Source organism: Eurytemora carolleeae, unplaced genomic scaffold (assembly GCF_000591075.1).
Source record: "Eurytemora carolleeae unplaced genomic scaffold, Eaff_2.0 scaffold1118, whole genome shotgun sequence".
NCBI lineage: Eukaryota > Metazoa > Arthropoda > Copepoda > Calanoida > Temoridae > Eurytemora > Eurytemora carolleeae.
The window spans coordinates 84,528-91,948 of NW_019397007.1; the positions used below are offsets into that span (position 1 = coordinate 84,528).

The window sequence follows — 7,421 nt, forward strand, 5'->3', positions numbered from 1 at the left end:
ATTAAATTCGGACACTGTCTGTTTAAATATTTCTAGCTCGGAAGGATAATATGTGTTTAAAGTTTACTGTCTCAAAACTCAAGTAATTCAGAGAATTTGTCCAAAAAATGAAAAATTATACATTTTTGAAAAGCCCTTGACCATGCCATTTCAAATATGCAAAAATTGTTGCAAAATTTTAAAAAACCTGATTTTTAATCAAGAAAAACTAAAAATGTGTAAATTTTCTTTGACAGGTTGTTTGCAAAAAATTTGCAATTTTTTTTCGCAAAACTTGTGCAATCCGTTTCCTTATGTCATAGGCTTTCCAAAAAGCTAAATTTTATCAAAATCTGACAAGTGAAAGTGGGTCAAAACAAAGATTTAGTTTGTTACAGGCAAAAGCAGTCATTCAGGCAGTGTGCCTGAGGACTCAGGCAGTTAGTGTTAAAGCCCAGTTTTAGGCCTAAAGGGAGGGCTTTGGGTATGTAAAAAAAGTCAGAAAATTTCAACAGCCTCAGACCAATACTTTTGGAGTTATGTAAAAAAAACTACAGGGGGGGGGGTCAAATTGACCCCCCCCCAGCAGGAATAGGGTTAAAAAATGAAAATTTTGATGCAATATGCAGGCAGGACAATATAGACCTAAATAAGTAAGATAATTTACCCAATGTTGTCGTCATCATATAATCAATAACCTCTAATGTAATAAACTCATTCCCATTTTTAAAAGGTCAGTTATAATCAATCAATAAACCTAATATGCTTTAATATAACATATACATATACATAACATGTTTCGCAACTGGCGTTGCCCTGGGTTATACAAAAATCAAGTATCGTGCCGAGTTTCTTTGGTCCGAACCGTAAGCACCTCTACTCTCATTCCTTCTCATGATGAATCAAAACACAGGAAAAGGCTTCAAGTTTTATTATGGAACAGTACTTCAGTCTAGTAAAATAAAACTTTTAAGGGTCACAGAAAAAGCATTGACGAGCATAATATAAACCATTTCTTATCAAACAAAAGTATTATACCCATCAGGCATTAAAAAACTGTAATCAAGCCAATAATCATAAAATATTACACAAAAACACAAAGAATATTTTCAGATATTCAGATATGACTGCAGTACAGTGACAGTACAACAAAGTGGTGGGTTTACACTTTTTTAAGAGTTAAAAACACTCAGTTTACAGGAGTATATTCAGAAAACTCAAGTACAGGGTGAATTAACCCCCCCCTGAAATTTCTAGTTTTTCTACAATAAATTGTAGTTTAGTATCTTGTATATTTTTATCAATAATATATGAGTTTCAGTTTTCTGTCTTTTTGATTAATTGTATTTTAAATTGTCTATAATTATTACAAATAGGTCTTCAGCCTTCTTTCTTTTGGAATTAATCATAAATTTTTAAATAAATTACAAACTTTAGTATTTATACCTTTTTTCAAATTAATACACAAGAAAGGACCGACAGACGACCCAGGAAACTTTCACATGATATCATTCACATCTTTCACTGCTAAAACCTGCCATCTCCTTCTAGCAAAAAGGGTTTGGGCTGATATCGAATTGAATTCGGAAAAATAAAAGGGAATTTAGAATAATATATCGGAATTGAATTCGATAAAATAAGAGGGGGTATAGGAAGATATCGGAATTGAATTCGATAAAGTGAAAGGGGGTTATAGGCTGATATCAAATTGAATTCGATAAAATGAAAGGGGGTATAGGAAGATATCGGAATTGAATTCGATAAAATGAAAGGGGATATAGGCTGAAACCGAATCATGAATTCGATAAAGTGAAAGGGGGTTATAGGCTGATATCGAATAGAATTCGATAAGATTAAGGGAGTATAGAAACGTATAGAGGGTATAGGAAGATATCGAATTGAATTCGATAAAATGAAAGGGGGTTTAGGAAGATATCGAATTTAATATTACTTTTATCTGATAATTCACTGATTGCATTATTCCACTCAGATAGAAAATAATTAAATTTAATTAAAGAGTAATCACCCAGATATTACAACCTACAGGGTGTCCCACGAAACATGACAGTTAGTAAATAGTTATGAAAGTCGTCTATCATATACTTTATTAGATATTAAAGGCTTTTTGCAGTTTATTTTGTTTAAAAAAAATCTTTTTTTGAAACTTATTTTACTTTGAAACCAATTTTACTACAACATGACTCCCATATAATATTTGTATTATTGTCTAATTGTTATCAAACAACTTAAAAAATTATGGATGAAGACATTCTAAACTATATCACCTAACTGTCATGTTTCGTGGGACACCCTGTATAAACGTCGAATTCAATTCGATGCATTTGTATGTAGTTGATATTTCATAATATTCCTTATTTTTGGGGGATGTTTCTGGTCTCGAGAAATCAATATAAATTTGTGTCAAATATATACGAAAATTCATATATATGCAACAGAATTGCCACCAATGGAAGTGCAGTAAACTGGTCTAGTGTCTTTGTCTATATATATTACGTGACCAGTATACTGCACTACTATTGGTAGGAATTCTGATGACGTCATACGGACTTAATAATATTATCAATCAAACCTATTAAAAATAAAAATAAAATTTTAAAAAGTATAAGTAGTAGTTGGAGAAAACCTAAGAAACAATTAGGTTTCTCTGGGATATCTTCGTTTTCAGATTTTTTTGCGTTTTGCTGAATATGATCTCCTATAAACCTACCAAACCTATACAAATTTGTATATATATGAATTTTTATATAAATTAGATGCAGTTTTTAATAAATTTCTCGAGACAGGAACATCAGATATAACGTACTTTAATGGGTCGCGATCAAGACCTAAAGTGATTAGCTTTCAGCCTATACCCCCTTTAATTTTTTTTCTTTACAGTCCCTTTAATCTTTCCGACAAAGAACATTGTGACATTTTCCGACTGATATTAGGTTGCAGTGTTAATAATGAAATATATTGTATATATAATATATATAAATATGTTAGATTTAATTAACATGATGGGACATATATTCACGGAATAAAAGATAAAGAGAATTTATGAACCAAAAAAATAGAAAAAGATATAATTTACTTCGTTTCTTTGGGGAATTAAACTAAATGCTTAAACACAGGATTAAGTAAAAAGAAAGAAAAATGCAAAATCTGCATTTAATAAGACATTAAATCAATAAACTGTCTGGAGGTTAACTACAATGTTGAAACAATTACAAATACATTAATAGAATTCAACTGTGGTAGAAATGAAGACAGAAAATGATAAATCGACTGATAATTGTTAAAATTACGGAATTTTTTGCCAAATATTTATCTATTGAAATTTATCTATTGTTTTGACATTGACAAGGCAAATAAATCTAAAGAAAGCAATAAACGTACAGGGGGAGTATAAAAAAGGGATAGCCATGTTTTACACAAAATTTTCAAAATTTGTTTATGCGTCAGATTTTAGGTAAAAAAAAACATAGAAAAGTGACATAAAAAATGCCATTTTTAACATTAAAAAAAATGTGTTTAGTCTATTATTTTCATCAAAAAAAATAATCAATAATTGAATGCATGAGAAAATCGAAAAAATTATTTCCAAATTTTGTGTGTATTCTACGGTTAAAATTATTTCCAAATCTGTGTGTATTCTACGGTTAAAATTATTTCCAAATTTTGTGTGTATTCTACGGTTAAAATTATTTCCATTTTGTGTGTATTCTACGGTTAAAATTATTTCCAAATTTTGTGTGTATTCTACGGTTAAAATATTTCCAAATTTTGTGTGTATTCTACGGTTAAAATATTTCCGAATTTTGTGTGTATTCTACGGTTAAAATTATTTCCGAATTTTGTGTGTATTCTACGGTTAAAATTATTTCCGAATTTTGTGTGTATTCTACGGTTAAAATTATTTCCGAATTTTGTGTGTATTCTACGGTTAAAATTATTTCCAAATTTTGTGTGTATTCTACGGTTAAAATTATTTCCAAATTTTGTGTGTATTCTACGGTTAAAATTATTTCCGAATTTTGTGTGTATTCTACGGTTAAAATTATTTCCGAATTTTGTGTGTATTCTACGGTTTAAACGCCTTCTAATCTGTTGAAAATTCAGTAGCAAATACCTAATGCTTGCAGATTTCCACATTAAATTGTTTGTCTTTGTGAATGTTCATGAAATTTAAAAAAACAATCGAATAAACATATTCAGATCAAATTTTTTTAAATAAGATTTTTTTCGTTTCGTTTTCGTTAGTTTCGTGAATATTTTTTTTCAATAATTTTTGTTGTCAAATTTCAATACCTAAAATCCGAAGCAAACAAAATTTAGATTTTTTTGTGCAAAACATCGATATTATCCCGGTTTTTTTACTTACCCTGTTTATAGAAAGCTTTTTTAATACTCTATCGGGGAGGGGGAGGGGGGGGGGGGGAACAATATAAAAAATTGTGTTTTCAGGGGAATAAATTTTAATGTTAAACAAGATGAATCGTTTTTCACAAGTCTTAGGTTGATAAAGAGTATTTTACCCGGATAAAAAACCTCCAATCTCCCAAATTATTTGGTGAAGATTGTCAATGCAACGATCGTAACGATCCTCTAAAAATGACAAGAAAAATGTTAACTTAAACTGAATATTTTCATTGCAATACTGCAACGTTAAAGGAAGTGTTCGCGAAAAATTAAAGGGGGGTATAGGCTGATATCGAATATAACCCAAGAACGTTAGTCCATACAAATTGCATTTTTTTTCCTCAGATGATAAATAATTCAATTAAATTTAAAACTAATCATTCGGATATTATAACCTACAATTGTCGAATTCAAATCGATGTATTCGTATATATATTTGATATTTAATAATGTTTTCCTTTTATTTTTATGATCCGAGAGTTACTTTTGAAAGCATTCATTCATGTTTCGATGATTTTTAATAAAGAAGACGTCATTTTCATATTTTCCATAAAAGTTCGGAAATCCAGTGCCAGCCGTAAAAAAAAACAATTTGTAATCGAAATATAAATAAAAAAAATTTAAAAAATATTTTGAAATATCAACTATATGTGTTCATCGAATTGTAAGTATGAATGAGTAGTTTTAAAGGAATTGAGTCTTTGTAACAAACTCTGGTTTAAAAATCCCCACATCTTTACAATCAAATGTCGTAAACCTTAGATATTTCTAACTAAACATTCTTTTAGATTTAATAATCTACGCTTTAAATATCAAGGGTTCACACCATCATGTTTCAAAGATATAGGGATTGGAAAATGTGAGTGCGTGGCAAAAACTCCTGTGCTCTTCGGTATGAGTCGTCTTTAACAATTTTCTCCTTTATAGAGGTAAAATTAGTAAAATCGATATCGAATTCTAGTTGACGTCAATATATACCACCTTTATTTTTTTGCGAACGCTCGCTTTAATATTATCAAGTCCCAAATGTATTCGTCATCACGTCAAACTAAAGTAAAATAAACTTGAGATTAAAATCTGATAGGTTTTTAACATAACTCATCTTATTGAAGAAATTTGAAAAGAACAAAAAGGTTTTCAATTCAATTTAATTTAATTCAATTCATCCAAATAAATTTACTTTTCGTACTTGTGCAGAGAGGAGCAATAAAGTCGCATACTTCTACAGAGATGTCGCATACTTGTGCAGAGAGGAGCTACCAGTAATGTTGTATACTTGTGCAGAGAGGAGCTACCAGTAATGTCGCATACTTGTGCAGAGAGGAGCTACCAGTAATGTTGTATACTTGTGCAGAGAGGAGCTACCAGTAATGTTGTATACTTGTGCAGAGAGGAGCTACCAGTAATGTCGCATACTTGTGCAGAGAGGAGCTACCAGTAATGTTGTATACTTGTGCAGAGAGGAGCTACAAGTAATGTCGCATACTTTTGCTGAGAGGAGCTACAAGTAATGTTGTATACTTGTGCAGAGAGGAGCTACCAGTAATGTTGCATACTTGTGCAGAGAGGAGCTACACGTAATGTTGAATACTTGTGCTGAGAGGAGCTACCAGTAATGTCGCATACTTGTGCAGAGCGGAGCTACCAGTAATGTCGCATACTTGTGCAGAGAGGAGCTACAAGTAATGTCGCATACTTGTGCTGAGAGGAGCTACCAGTAATGTTGTATATTTGTGCAGAGAGGAGCTACCAGTAATGTCGCATACTTGTGCAGAGAGGAGCTACCAGTAATGTCGCATACTTGTGCAGAGAGGAGCTACCAGTAATGTCGAGAGGAGCTACCAGTAATGTCGCAAAAATGTTACCTTCTATTTCTGTCTAGTTTGCAGTGTCATCAGTGTCATATATCTTTATGATGGACAATAAACAGTTTTTGTTGAATTACGGCTTTAAAAGCCGCCCCCTCTTCACCCCGCCCCAACTCCATCTACTTTCAACCATCATTCAGCTTGAAACCATAAACCATAAACCGGAAATTGAATTAATCCTGAGAAATAATAATTTCAGTCATTTTTCCTGTTATCTTTTCACCCAAAGAGCTGTAGGGGAACGAATCTTCATATTTTTCCCTCATCAGTCTCATCAGATTAATCAATTATGCTTAAGGTTCTCAACATAGACCGAGACTTCAGAGACGACCTTAAATATTGAAAAAGTTATATTTTTCCCAGCAATAATGCATGTTTTTCGGAACTCTCTAAATATAACAATTGAAGCCAAAAGCCAAATGTATACCTTGAATCGTCATTTGTGGTGAACCTCGTCATTTGTGGTGAACCTCGTCATTTGTGGTTAACCTCGTCATTTGTAGTTAACCCCGTCATTTGTTGTTAACCTCGTCAATTGTGTTTAACCTCTTCATTTGTATTTAACCTCGTCATTTGTGGTTAACTTCGTCATTTGTGGTTAACCTCGTCATTTGTAGTTAACCTCGTCATTTGTCGCTAACCTCGTCATTTGTGGTTAACCTCGTCATTTGTGGCTAACTCGTCATTTGTGTTTAACCTCGTCATTTGTAGTTAACCTCGTCATTTTTGGTTAACCACGTCATTTGTGGTTAACCTCATCATTTGTAGTAAACCTCGTCATTTGTGTTTAACCTCGTCATTTGTGGTTATCCTCGTCATTTGTGGTTAACCTCATCATTTGTGGTTAACCTCGTCAATTGTGTTTAACCTCTTCATTTGTAGTTAACCTCGTCATTTGTGGTTAACCTCGTCATTTGTAGTTAACCTCGTCATTTGTCGCTAACCTCGTCATTTGTGGTTAACCTCGTCATTTGTGGCTAACTCGTCATTTGTGTTTAACCTCGTCATTTGTAGTTAACCTCGTCATTTGTGGTTAACCTCGTCATTTGTGGCGAACCTCGTCATTTGTAGTTAACCTCGTCATTTGTGGTTAACCTCGTCATTTGTAGTTAACCCCGTCATTTGTTGTTAACCTCGTCAATTGTGGTTAAC

General features: G+C 32.2%; 1 long non-coding RNA gene across 1 annotated transcript; it reads right to left on the reverse strand.

Moving 5' to 3' along the window:
• Window positions 1-542: 542 nt before the first annotated feature.
• On the reverse strand, window positions 543-6,226 carry LOC111711055 (uncharacterized). Its single transcript, XR_002767177.1, has 3 exons — window positions 5,591-6,226; window positions 1,426-1,526; window positions 543-931 (listed from the first exon to the last, which is right to left on the reverse strand). It is a non-coding gene; the product is annotated as an uncharacterized LOC111711055 (long non-coding RNA).
• Window positions 6,227-7,421: the final 1,195 nt, after the last annotated feature.